Here is a 15190-nt window from a genome sequence, read left to right on the forward strand (position 1 = left end):
TTGAATAACTTTTAGATTCATTTATCTGTAGGAATATTATTTATTATTTATTATTTATTATATAATAAATAATAAATATATAATATATATAATTTATTTATTATTAATTTATTATACAATATTATACAATATTATTTATTATACAATATATAATAAGTAATAAATAATATTCCTACAGATAAATAAATCTGAAAGTTATTCAAAGTTTAGAGTTCAAATTACACGTACATATATAATGTTTCACTCGTGTACGTATTAAATAAATAAAATCTAATGGATTCCTAGAACCAGATAATAACAAATAAATCTAAACTCAAAGTGTAGAATTCAAATTATACGTATACGCAATATGTCAAGTGATAAGGCCCGTCACTGATCAGGCACGATATTCGAAGGTAAACACGCAACTTCATTTTACTCGCGCAGGTTTTTCTCCACGCTTCAACCAAATAAATCTAAAGAAATTTAGCTAGGATAAATATCGTCAGGCATATTAAACTACGTTGGACAGCGTTATTATGCGAGAAAAGCATTCTAACGAATGCTCGTGCAGCCCGTACCAACGCACAATTAACGAGGCTGTTAAGAATTTCATGCTGAAACGACGTCGGCAACTTGTGCCCCAATAACTCTGCCGGCAATTCGCCACGGACCCGAAGGTATTTCGTAATAACGAACCCGTTCAACGCTCGAACGTCGTCAGGAAAAAAGGGAAAAGAAAAAAAAAATTCCTTTAAATATATATATGTGTGTGTGCGTGTGTGTGATACGTGACTATTCCCGAGTGACTATTCGAAAACCTGACCTCGAAATCCTCGATCTCACTTTGGCAAGCACTTTGAAACTATCGCGCGTCTCTGTCTGAAATCAGGAACCCTGGTGCATGCGTCTGAAATTCTCGCGAGCTTTGCACGCTCGGTCGTCGGCGTTTCGAAGTTGGCGAGTCGGAAACCCCGAACGTTTTCGAAATCCCGGCGCTCGTAGTCGCGAACTTGGTTCCACGAGGGGAATCCCCGAGGCGTCGAAATCCCAGACGTCGCTCTTCGCGGGCGAGGATCCGAAAAAAAAAACGGATCGATGAGATTACAACTCGGGGTGGATCGATTTACAAAGTGCAATTTGTTCAAAGTGTCGTTTTTTCCTCGAACATTGCCTCGCCTTTTTCGACCATCTTTTTTCAGGAATAAAAAGGAATAATTCTTTCGTTTGGCGAAAATAGTTAATATGAATTATATAATTTATAATATAACATAATATTAATATTATATATTTATGATACAATATAATATTATATATTTATAATAAAATTTGTATAATATAATATTATATATTTATAACAGAATTTGTAATATAATATAATATAATACTATATATTTATAATATAATTTAAAATATATAGTTTCGGAGAATACGCGGACAATTTTGTTCGTTTCTTCGTTCGATACTTTTTCGTAAGTTCGCTCATCGTGGGATAGATTTCAAGGAAACCTTCAAGAATAATGTTTGTATTTGTGGAGTTGCTCACATGAGCTGCAAGAACTGAAAAATGTCGCGATATATCAAATTCAATTTGCTGATCATTTTTACATGACTCGTGTGAATTTACGAAGAGAATTACTTGTCCCTTGGATGTTAAAAAATTGAGAAATGTTCGTCAGCTAATTCATTGAATGACGGAAATGTATCCGTACGAGTTGAACAAACTTGGAAACTAAAAGTCAAACGTGGAACTCTACGCTGATATGTGGACTTAGTTTTATTGGGAAACTTTCATGAACAGTGTTTGCGTTTGTGGAGTTGCTCGCGAGCCGTAGAACTGAAAACTGTTGCGACATGTGAAATTTATTTACGTGAAATGAGCTTTGAAAAATTGATCGTCTTTATACGACTGAATTTATACGTGAAATTTATGAAAAGAATTATTCTTGGAGGATTAATATTTTAAGAAATATTTTAGGAATTTATTTTCGGAGGCATTAAAAACGCGAAATTGTCATTGACGCGAACATATCCTCTAAAGGATGTATATTGAACAAACTCGTTCATAACCTGAGAACTAAAAGTCAAATCATCGTCGAGGACGAACCTCATCCTGATACCTAAACTTGACAGTGCCAATAAACTTATTCATTCATTTTCAACGTCTATACATCAAAGTGGAGAGAGAGAGAGAGAGAGAGAGAGAGAGAATGATCTGCATTAATAAATCTTATCAGCATTACCTTACATTGGTCAAATAACTGTTGAATAAATTTGAGAAGGATTTTCAATTAACAATTCAACTTTAAATCGATTTTTTTTCATTTCATTCCATTCTACCTTTAATTATTATAATTATATTTATAATCATTCGAAAAGTAATATTCACAAAATTATTTTTCATCCATATTTTTATAACTGAAGATATAATTACAATTACTTTTATTTTATTAATTTATATATATATATATATTTTTTTTAAATTTATGATTAACGTCGCATCTATCTTTATTAGCGACGGCTAGGTACTGTTTCCTTCCTTTCAAGACGATTATATCTTATGATAGATGTTAGTTTTCTTTAGATAATTCAGGACATTTCCTATGTGTTTCTGCGAGGTCAGGGCTGCCGGTGAAGTTATTTTGTATTTTTGCCTTTGAGCATGGTACTTGCTGCAGTCAAATAGAAGATGATGGGTTGATAAAATTCGGTTGCATTGGATACACATTGGGGTTCTGTTTTTTTTTTTTTTTAATAGATACTCATGCGTGAGTTTGTCAGTGTCCTGTTCTAAGCCTTGTCGTAACTATTCTGTCTTTTCTTTTGATGTTGTGGGTAGGCATTGTTTGATAGAAATCTTGAGTTATATTATGAGTTTTTGTTCTTTTGGAGGTATTCCATAATTGTTTCTCGGCGTGGTGTAATATTACAACAAAAGTCTTGATAAGGAAATCGTTTTCGAATGACATCCGACGAGGACGATGTTGCTTCTTTGGCTGCTATGTCAACTTCCTCGTTACCTTCGATTCCCTGGTGGGATGGAATCCAGACGATGATTATGTTTTTGTTATTGTCGGTGAGACACGTAAAGATACGTTGAGTGTTTAGAATGGTTTCATGTTTTGTCTTACTATTTATGTTTTCTATTGCTCTGATTACGCTCATGGAGTCTGTAAAAATGATGGACGATTGTGTATTGTTGTTCTGTGTATGGTGAAAAGCTTCGAGAATTGCACGAGCTTCTGCCGTGAAGATAGATGCGGCTTTTGGAAGATGAAATTTTTATATATATTTATTAATTTACAAAATCCTTATTCATTAAAAGATCGAGATAATTTTGAAATGGCTGATCCAATAATTACTCCATCACATATTGGAGTTAAGAGACTGAGAAGTCGTCTCATCGAAGAGGGATCCAGTACATCGAGGAATATCCTTAGTTTTTCTACACACGCGATACGGTTTCGTCGGTTGGATTCGAGAACCGGTTCGAGAAAGGGACATTCCGCGGACACGGGAGGACTGAATGTGAACCGCCGCGGAAGATTCACAGCCCGACGGGAAACCCTCTTACCACCCGCATGTTAAGCCTTCGGCAAACATTTGCACTGTCTGTGTGGAGAAGCGACAGCTAGTTTCCTCTACAAATATTTCCGCGATCCCTGTGCGTGTGTACGTTTGTACGTGTGTATTAGTGGAGAATCGAAATGAAAGAGATAGAGGAGAGGATAGGAGGATTGTGCGGAATCAGCTAATTTCTTTTCCGCGAACCTTTGCCTCCCCCCCCCCCTCTCCCCTTTTCCTCGCTTTGAATTATGATTCTGAAAATTTGATAAGGAACGGCTGGATGAATGGAGTGGCTCGAGATCGATCTCGGCTCCCGTTGAAAGGAAACCAGAGGCGAGAGACGATGGACTTTTTTTTCACCCCGTCTCCCAATCCCGCGCTTTAAGATATCGTGTAAAATCGGAGAGAGCCGTGTTTATTCGTGGAACGTTGCTCTATATACATTTAGAAGGAGCCGTGTCGGATGAAATATTTATTCTTCTAAGAGGACGGAGAGGAATCTATGTATTTTGAAGCAGGTTGCGTCGTCGTTTCTTTAACATTTATTTATGAGATTAATTTTGCATACCGAAGCTTGCTGATTGTATCGTACAGAAAGGAAAGAGATTTTTAATTAGCGCTAGCGAACGCTAGGAATCGCAGTTGAATTGTTAAAGACTCCTTTCACCTTCTTTAGATTCTTTTTGCCCGAAAAAATTGCGAACATTTTCTCAGTTTTGAGTATATTTAAATGTAACCCAGGTGAAACATATAATAAGTTTGTTATTTCTTAATAATTTCTATCCTAATATATATAGTGATGTCATACCGATCATACGGGTTCGAAAGAGAAAGAAAGCGACGTTTTATTGTACACGGTTCGGTCACTCGTTATGGTCCGCGAAACAGTTGCCAGCGCAAGGGAGGGAGAAATCTTTTCGTAGAAGCGTGAGAGAAAGGAAAATTGCCTCCCTCGAGATTGTTCCGCGTTCTAATTATTCTACGGTATCGTACGATTCATGCACTTGTAACTCGTAAGCAATCATTCCATCTCTCATTATGCCAATATTTAACCTGCGGAAGATGGAACTCTCGACAAAAGTGAGGTATAGATCGATCGAGTGGACTAGGCGTGTATGGTCAGGCATACTGGAAATCACATTAATCGAACCACTCGGAGATCGAGTTGACCAACTGAACTTTCTACAAACTCAATTTCTACGTAAAGTCGTGGAAAATCTGTCGAAACAAAATTTTCCAGAAGATTTTCCAGAGGGAAAATGAAACTTCTGCCGTTAAACGAAATTATGTACATTGTCGCAATTAAAACGATTAAAGGAGAAACGATTCCACCTTTTTCTCTCCTCCTCGACTCCTCGAGAATCTGAAAATGCCGCACATCGAACAATTAGACACCTGAGAGTAACGAAGTGCCGCGTTATTAGTAATTAGTCGCATCGCGAGTTTAAAGAATTTTCCTGCGAGAAGAAGAAAAAAAGAGAGAAACGCGGCGATTATTATGCGCGATTTAAGCCACTTCGTGCAATTTTAATTACACGAAGGCCTGGGAATCGTGAAAGTTTTCGAGGTGGCCGAGGTTCGCGGATTATGGAGCTCGTGTAATGAGCACACCGTGCGGGACTGCATTTGCATAACGAACGGAATGTAGAGCGATTCGCTATTACGAACGTTAAATATGAATTTAATCCTTTTAAGGTTTCCCCCGCCGCTTCAAGTCATCCTCGCACGATCAATTATCGGACCTAATTAATTAATCTGGGCGCTGCACAGAGGCCGAAATTACGAAACGAAATTACGGGACGAGATTCATTAAATTATACTTTATACTGCGATTTATTAAACGTCAATGTATCTAGTTGAACGTTGCAATGAAGAGACTTGTAACATGTACGACAGTGTATATCTATAAAAGATTGACAGATTAAAATATGAGTGTATATCTATAAAATTTCGAATCAATATACCTAATTATAATGTAATCGAACGTTGCAATGAAGAGATTAGTAATATGTACAATAGTGTGTACAATAAATAAAGATCAAAATATGAGTGTTTCTACAAGACATTTAATTATATTGTAATTAATATATCTATATAATTGAACGTTGCAATAAAAAAGACTAGTAACATGTGTGGTGTAGTATGTATAATAAATAATGAATAATAAATATAGTATGTATAATAAATAAAAATAAAATAAAATATGAGTATATGTACAAGACTTCTGATCAATATATCTAATTATACTAATAAAAATACTAATAAAAATTTTAATTCATAAAAATTCACACATAATACTGGAAAAAATCCATTAACTTATATTTCCCTAAAAAATAATAAAAAATTATAAAAAACACGTGTTTGTAAAAGTTTTTTTTGTTTTATATCATTCAGTGATCACCCTGGCCACTCTATATTATGAAACAAGGTCACTCTGTATGAAATTTTTAGTACACTAACAATTCAACGCAGAACATGAATAAATAAACAATATTAGTTTTGCAATGTAGTACAATTCAGTGTTACGATTATTTTAACATAATTTCTGAAATATACGAGAAATTTCGTCGTTCACATGATTGAACGTGATTCGAACTCCTACCAGACGTGTGCTACATGCGATACGTCTGTCAAAGTCTCTAGAAGAATCTAGCGAAAGAATCAACGAGGCGGTCTTGACCGGAACATTGGAAATTTCAAATTTCACCAATTTCTCGCACGATCCGGTTGAAACGTGCGCCCAATTTTGCAGTTTTGTCGCTCGGTCGCATAACTTTGGGGCAACGCCTTATTACAGCGACGGAGTAGAAGGGTCTCATCTGGTTCTTCCAGCCCCGCGATTTGTTCACCGGGTATCGATGCCCGGGTAGTTAGGTCGGATATATAAGCCGGTACGATTCAACAGGTGCTACTGTAACATGCGAAACTACGTGAAGCAGCGTGCCAGAGACGGAGGATCGTGCTTCTATTCGAGAGAAACGACGAAGAGACTGAGCGACAGATCCTTGCTGTACGCCAACTCGGTGTGTACAAATTAACATTTCGTAGGAAGCGAAACAATTTCCTCTTACATAGAGAAATCAAAGGTAAAAACAAATTCGAATATTCCGGGCTTAATAAATTACTAGAAGGAACGCGAAGTTCCGAGGCAGTTTAGTCGCGAACTTTAGCGGAGAAGATAAACATCGGAGTTGTGAATTTTTAAAAATGAAAATATCGGGATTCACGGGAGGGGGAAAGTTCACTTCGCTGCTTTGTTTAATGCTAACGAAGTTAAATGTACTTGTTGCATCGCTGGAACAGACCCCGTTTCCCGAATTAGCCAATTATTCGAAAGTTGAACAGAGCTGAACAGAGTTGAGAGGGCAGCTTTTCGAAACTTCGTAGCTCGCAGGGGAGAAATTTTTTTGCATGCCGCAAAAAAGAGAGAGAGAGAGAGAGAGAGAGAGAGAACGAACGATGAAATTTCCGGACGGGGCGGTTGGTTCAAATTTCGCTCGTACGTGGCCGCGGATAACACGCGGTGATTTATTTGACGCGTAATGCCCCGCGACCGCTGAAAACGGCAGACTTTGTCAATTTGCCCGTGAATTTGTTTCTTTGTCGGCGGCGTTTCGCGAAATACGGCCTCCTCCTCCTCCCCCTTTCCCCCCTCCCCCTCCCGTCATTACCATAAACTGATTAATCGATCCGAGATAACCGACGCAATAACGAAACAATTTGCAACGCGGTCCATAAATCGGCTTCATTACCATATTAATTTGAAACGAGGGAACGACGGGCGATCGAACCAGGCGAGAGAACCATCACCGAACGCTGACGGAAATGCTGAAATAAAAGCGACCGTATTATCCTGCCGGTTGGCTGACACCATCGATTTTGAATGGATTTAATCAATTAATATCGCGTTGGAAAACCGCCGGTGGGTAGGAGTTCGCGCGTTGCTGTTGTTCCCATTATTTCGACAGGGGAGCTGGAGTAGTTAACACGACGTGAGAATGGAGATTTTCAACAGCAGAGAATACAAATATATCCGTCAGAGACATTCGAGAAAAATAGAAGAGCGCTACGGTGCGCTAAATTGCGCAAGCTTTCATTTATGTGCGAAAGGTTATTTAAACCTATAAAATTGCACTCAAAAGTTTCGAAAATGAATTATAAATTGGTCGTTTTGACCATTTTGATAATTTTAGTGCTACGGTGCACGATAAATTGCAATGAAAGCTTTTATTTATATACTTTGCGAAAGATTATTTAAACCTTCAAAAATGCACTGTCTCGTACCTATAAAGTTTCGAAAATAAATTACAAAATTGACCGCTTTGACCATTTTGGTAATTTTAGTGCTACGGTGCACAATAAATTGCAATGAAAGCTTTTATTTATATACTTTGCGAAAGATTATTTAAACGTCCAAAAATTCACTGTTTCGTACCTATAAAATTTCGAAAATAAATTACACAATAAATTACGCAAATTTTTATCTATAATATATGCTTCGCGAAAGATTATTTAAACCTATAAAATTGCACTCAAAAGTTTCAAAAATAAATAATAAATTGGTCGTTTTGGCCATTTTGATAATTTTAGTGCTACGGTGCACAATAAATTGCAATAAAAGCTTTTATTTATATACTTTGTGAAAGATTATTTAAACCTCCAAAAATGCACTGTTTCGTATCTATAAAGTTTCTAAAATAAATCATCATTTAATTTAATTTCCATCAAATTGACACTAGTTTTGAAAACCATTCAGTTTCTAATAGATTAGTATCTTGAAAGTAGAAAGTATCTCGTTGATGTCGAACTAAATAACTCAGAACGAAATTTGCCCCCGTTCCTCCGAGGACCCTTTCAGTTTTCAAAATTGGAAAGAAACGAAAAGAGCACGTGAAATTTATTACTCGCTGAAACAATGTGCGTTATTTGCTAATTGTCGGTAAAATAACGTGTTGCGCGTCTCTGTTAAATAGTTACAGATCGATTAAAAATCGTATGAGTAAAGATTATCCTTTTCGAAACGAAGTACTTTAATTCGCACAGCTCTCTCAGCTGCGCTCCCGTCGAGGATCTCTCGTTTAATTGAAAGAAGCAAAGATTAAATATTCACCGACTTGGTAGATGTTAATCGTAGATTAAGTGTAATGGAGGATCGTGCTACGGAACGAAGGCAGGAAAGAAATTGGAGATGAAAAGCGCAAGTTCAGTAGAACTGAAGTTCTGACACACGGAGCAAGTTGTTGGCAAACAGATTAAGAACTTTCAATCGCGGCAATCGGTAGTGGTATCTCTTTATTAGCAGCTGCGAGACAAGTTCGCGCGAAGACTAGAAATGACCGCGACGAGGTTAGTAGAAGAAGATTACTACAAAAAAAGAAAAATACTGATCAGGATACTAAAATACTAACACTGAGCAATAATAGAAAATTGCAATAATAGAAAAAGCGTGTTTCTGACGTCATAATTAAGGAAAGCGCTGTATTGTTTCACTGTAACGCTCGCGATCTGTGATTCGTTGTGAAAATTTAAGTGTAATTGACGCGTAATAGTGTAATATTAAAGTATTAAATAATATTAAATAATATAAAATATTACTAAGTAATATAAAAGTAATATAAATAATATAAAATATACAAAGTAATATAAATAATATAAAATATTACTAAGTAATATTAAAGTATTAAATACGCGTGTTATAGTAGCGTAATGTTAAAATATTACAATATTTCGACGAAATACAAAAAAAAGAGCTTTTCATAGCTCAACTAAACTGACTTTATTGATTTTCTTAGGCTTCTTATACACATAGAGTGTTATCTCGGAAGTTCACGATGTTATCCTGGGAAAAGTCGGGTAACTTTGATCGTGACACTGGAAACGGACAGTAATTATTGAGGATATCGTTTGCAAAATTCAGAATCCCGTTACTTGCCAACTGATTCCCCGGCGAAGTTTCACCGGTGAGTTTCCAAGCCAAGCTTCGTACTCGCAATGACAGCAATCGCGACTAAACAAATTAATCAGGAGAGCCTGGAACTTCCAACTTCTCGGGAACTTCTTTCATTCCGGAGGGAATTCAGAGGCTTTGCGAAAGCTTTGTCGAAACTCGGGGCGTTACGTACGCGTGAATTGTTTCCCAAAGCGTGCGACATGGATTGTCAATACTGGAATAATAATAAATAATAATAAATATGCGAAATTCACTCGCTCACTTGACGCGCTTTGAGAACAAAAATTCACGACGTAACGTCAGTGGGAAAAAAAAAGCAACCAACTGTTTAGTATTTAATAATTCGTCCGCGCACAGAGAGAAAGAGCGGGATGACTGACATTTAATGCACCGTAAAACAAATCGGCGAAAATCTCGTCTCTAATGCGGCGAGATGAAAGTAACTGGAAACAATTCGCAGTCGCTTTGAGCCAGCGGGCGCCAGTCCACGCTCGTTAGACAAAAGGAACGCATCTGGAATTGAATATTCACGAGCGAGCGGGTCGCGGGTAACGAGCGACGGGGCGCTTTTCTTTTCGCGACCGCGGTCAAAAAATTGAAAAAAAAGAAAAGAAAAAGGAAAACTGTCGGCAGCATTCCGGATCGATAGGCGCCCTCGTGCCAAGGAGAGCAGAAAGCAGAAAGCAGAAAACAGAAACCCGTCGAATCGAAGGGAATCGCCCGTGCTTCATACTCGATTTGGAAGGGCACGTAGGACGACGAGAGATCACGGGGATCGCGATGCCGCGCGACGCCCACGAAACGAAGCGTAAAATTGTAGTTTAGGTCTCTTCTGAAATCAGAGGCAAGAAGAGGGGAAAAGTCATCTGGAATTCCGTCACGCGGCCGTGTCCCCGTTTTCCTCGGCAACTTCGAAAAGATACACACAACCGGAGAATTAGATTCGTCCGCGGCGAGAACAGAGAACGTAGGTGGGGGGGGGGGGGGGGCACAGGGAGGAGGGAGTTTCGGAAAAACGGACGACCTAATCACGTTAAAGTCTCGAGCGTGCACTCCCGGCCGAATTAAACGTGTCCCCCGAGTTACGGTGGAATTTAATTCGCGGCGGCCGCATTTCGCCATTTGGCGAAAATCGCGAACGTGATTTGTAAACTCGATGGAAGATGGATTAAAAGCGAAGAGGGGGAGGGGGAGGGAGTCACGAACAGCTTTTTAACCCCCTGACGTCGCGCGTTTCCCAACGACTATTGAATTATTAGTTTTTTCCTTCGTAAAGTTTTTTTTTTTTCTTTTTTATTAATTTCGTTTACGTTCGTCAGTACTGCGTCTGTGACATTTTTTCGGTATAAATGTAAAAGTATTAAAACAATCTCTGTTAGGTTTGCACAAATGTTGAAACGAACATCATTTTCGGGTCGTATCGAATTTCATTTGATTTGTTGAAATACACGTTCGTTACAACGTACCAAATCTGAAAATTGCATTGATTTGTATTGCGATTAAATAAAGATCAATTGAAAACGAAGGCTAATGGGTATTGTGTTTACGATATTTTGCAGTATAAATATAAAAATACAAAAGTTATCTTTAGTTAAGTTAAAATGTAAAGGTTATCCTTGATAAAGTTTACACAAATGTTACAAAATGAATATCATTTTTTGGTTATGTCAAATTTCGTTTAACCTATATCAAGAGAATCAAAAAATAACAATGTTAATAACACAAAAAGTAATCTGTGTACTGATTTGTTGCGATTAAATAAAGACCAATTGAGAACGAAGACTAATAGATATTGTGTTTACGATATTTTGCAGTATAAATATAAAAGTACAAAAATTATCTTTAGTTAAGTTAAAATGTAAAAGTTATCCTTGATAAAGTTTACACAAATGTTACAAAATGAATATCATTTTTTGGTTATGTCAAATTTCGTTTAACCTGTATATCAAGAGATTCAAAAAATACCAACGTTAATAACGCCAAACGTAATCTGTATACTGATTTGTTGCGATTAAATAAAGACCAACTGAGAACGAAGACTAAACGAGCATTGTGTTTATGACATTTTACAGTATAAAGTATAAAAGTACAAAAATTATCTTTGTCGAGTTTACACAAATGTTACAAAATGTATATCATTTTTCCTCGAGTTTCGTTTAACTCGTGCATCAAGAGATAAAAAAAGTAACGACGTTAATAACACCAAACCTAATCTGTGTATTAATTTGTGGCAATTAAATAAAGATCAAAAAATTGAGAATGAAGAGCAATGGATACTGTAACACTAACGAATGTTTGCGTAACTGTGATGGAGAACTTGTCCGTAATCTGTTGATGAAACGCAAGTGGCAGAAACTGGAGAACTTCCCCCTCGAAACGGTTATCGTTTCATCTCCGTAGGATTTCCAATTGCTGAGATATTATCGCGTAGAGAGGAGCAAGTATAATATCGAACGAGTTAGCTATCTCTGCTTTGTCTCTCTGCGTACTAACCTGCCCCAAGCTTGCACCATGTGGCTCAACCAGCGAGAAAGACCGACGACTGTAAGCGTTACTTTGCTATTTGTTCTATCTGTTATTTACGTGAATCGTGCGCGCGTTTCCAGGGTGGGTGAATGTGGATCACGGTGTCTAGAAAATATGAGACAGTTACTTACTTACTTGCGCAACTAACTGCATTCGAGAGCCGCTTATTTGTAACTGACATCTCGAATCCTACGTTGTACGTGCGAGGAGGTGTCTCGAATTTGTTCAACCCGACTTGTTCTAAACGGCTGAAATTTCAAGGAAGAGGTTCACTGAAATCCCGAGCGATTCCATGCTTCTCGAGTTCTTAAAAAAGTCCGTAGGATTCATTGTTCAGATCGTAGTGCTTGAAAAAGCGCGTCCGTTTGATGAGAAAACTGGAAACATTCCAGAGCGAAATTAAAAGCTAACATCGCGACCGCGATTCGTCGCTTAAATACACGTATTCCACGAATTTCTAAGTTATTCCACTTCCGTTATTCTACGTTTAAGAATAAACCTCCATGTTGTGTTTAGACGTTTCAAGTAGAATAAGGCTCCGTTTCGTCGGACATTTCGAATAGAACTGGCTATGCATTTTAAGTAGAACAAAGCCCTATATGGCCCGACATTTTAAGTGAAACGAGTCTCTATATGGTCAAGATACATTTTGATGACTCTAATGATCAGCCATACTTTAAGTAGAATGGATGGTCAGACATTTCAGCTAGAGTAAACCCCTATGTGGGCAGACAAATCAAATAGAAAGAGCCTTCACGTGTGATCAGACATTTTAAATAGAATGAGCCCCTATACGGTCAGACATACGAGTAACGACTCGTTCCCCTTTTCTGGCCAAAATGTGGCATTGAAAGGCAATGATAAATTAATCGAAAGGGAAAAAATGAACGAACGAAATATTTGTTCGTTGATATAAATTGAAAATTAATGGAAAACCTAACCCAAAAGAAACACGATGAAATTTCGATACTGTGTTCGTACGATGGAATTAATGCCGGGGCGTGTTGATTTATGTTGCAGGATCGATAAGCAATATAGACGGCGCCGAGTACAACTGCAATAAAACTGCAGTGCGAAAGGTCATCAGCGGAGTCGTCGGAGCAGCAAGCTCGGTCACATCCATCCAAGTAGCGAACCTTCTCCGACTTTTTCGAATACCGCAGGTACGTGCCGCGAATTACAAGACCCGGCCGTACGGTTTCAAATACACGGCCCCTTTGTATTGGCCCCGTTCGATCCAGGGATGTCGAATAATCTCGGAAGATAAGGACTCTTCGGAAATAAGAATTTAAAGGGGGTTACAAGGAGGCGAACATCGTTGACTTCGGGAGTGAAGGAGAACGAGTAACGTAATTTAAAAGAGGGACGCGATTTGAAAAGAAAGCGCGTTCGGTCGAGTCGGGTTTATCGAAGCGCGAGGCGCGTGGCGTGGTAATAAAAAATTTCACCACAGGGCAAAGGGATAAGCCCTTGGGTGAAGGGAATATGAAAGTCGAAAGTCTTTCCGCGGTTGCAATTTTTGTGAAATGAGAGAACACCGATGGAAGACTTCAAAGACTTTGTTCTTTGGTGCTGTTACTTCCAGAAACTTTCCGGGAAACCACGAAAGTCGAAAGTTGCCACGCGGTGAGATCGAATTCCACCGTTGTGGGTTGTTGTACGATTCGAGATAGGTCGTATCGGTTGGAATTTTTAATTTGCGGAGAACGTTCGATGAATTGAATCCGGACGATTCTCGCGATCTTTAAACGCGATTCACCGGCGAAACTTTCGAATGGTCTTTAAACGATTCTGAAACGCTCGGGGTTTGATCGTCAGATACAATGCAACTTGAAATTTTAACGCCAAGACACATTCGTCGAGTAATTTTCAATGCAATAATACTGATAGATCTAGAGATTCATTTGCAAAGAAAATAAGAATATAATGATCTTCGATAATAATTCTAAATCCAACGAGTCTAATAATTTTCAATCCTGATAGAACAATACTGATAGATCGAGTGATTCCAAATATACTATTCATATTCAAATTATTATAAATTCATTTATAGAGAAAATAAAAATAGAATAATTCTCAATCCAATAATGCTGAGAGAGATCGACCAATTCAAAATATATACATTACAGATTTAAATTATTGTAAATTCATTTATAAGGGAAATAAGAATACAATAATTTTCAATAATGATTCTAAATCCAATAATTTGCAATCCAATAATACTGATAGATCGACTGATTCGAGATACACTGAAGATTCAAATGTATTATAAATACATTTACAGAAAGACTGAAGATAGTCTATAAATGTTTCTGCTTTGTTGCCACTGAAGCAGAAGCTCGATGAAATTCTCATATTCCTCGAAATCTGGGCGAAGAGCTCGTTTATTCGTTTACATTCCGGTAAAATGCACGGGTGTCGTATAACTGAATAAAACAAAGTCGCGAATCGGTAAAAGTCCTTATCGCTCTCTCCTCTTGCGCAACGCTTTTCACAGCTCCTACGTTTCTCCATTGGATAACAATGTACGTACGTACAATTAGGGAATAAGTTACGACTACAGTGAGAACTTCGATAGAAAACGCCATTTCTCAGAAAAGAAATAGATCCTTTCCGCACAAATCGAAAGTACAACACTAAAACACTATCAGGCTCTAAATTAAACATGGTAAGAAATTAATCGCAAAGAGGCGCAAATACAGTGTGTAGTGTATTATGAAAACGTAACAAAAGAAAGGAGACACGTTACGAGTCGCAAGAAATGTGACGTAAGATCACGTATTGATCCACGTTTCAAATTATGTTACCACGCTTTACCACATTGTTAGATTATATTATGAAACTGTTATATCATAACTAATATATTCTATTATATATACATATATTCTATTATATACTAATATATTATTAAGCTAAATATAAATTAATTATAAAGCTAAATATACTAATATACTATATATTATGAAACTGTTATATTATAACTAATATATTATATTATATATAAATCTAAATATACTAATATATTATTAAGCTAAATATAAATTAATTATAAAGCTAAATATACTAATATACTATATATGAAAATGTTATATTATAACTATTACATATAAAGCTAAATATAAATTAATTATAAAGTTAAATGTACTAATATACTATATACTATATAAT

The 15190-nt window shown here is 37.1% G+C and overlaps 1 protein-coding gene across 1 annotated transcript in view; it reads left to right on the top strand.

Moving 5' to 3' along the window:
* The first annotated feature begins 13038 nt into the window (after positions 1-13038).
* Positions 13039-15190, top strand: part of LOC122532215 (metabotropic glutamate receptor 4-like) — a 52000-nt gene continuing 49848 nt past the window's right edge. Inside the window, exon 1 of the mRNA XM_043660794.1 lies at positions 13039-13185. The gene's annotated coding sequence lies outside the window, so the exon portion shown is untranslated. The remainder of the gene's footprint in view (positions 13186-15190) is intronic.

This window comes from Frieseomelitta varia, unplaced genomic scaffold (genome assembly GCF_011392965.1).
Source record: "Frieseomelitta varia isolate USP_RPSP 00005682 unplaced genomic scaffold, Fvar_1.2 scaffold_442, whole genome shotgun sequence".
NCBI lineage: Eukaryota > Metazoa > Arthropoda > Insecta > Hymenoptera > Apidae > Frieseomelitta > Frieseomelitta varia.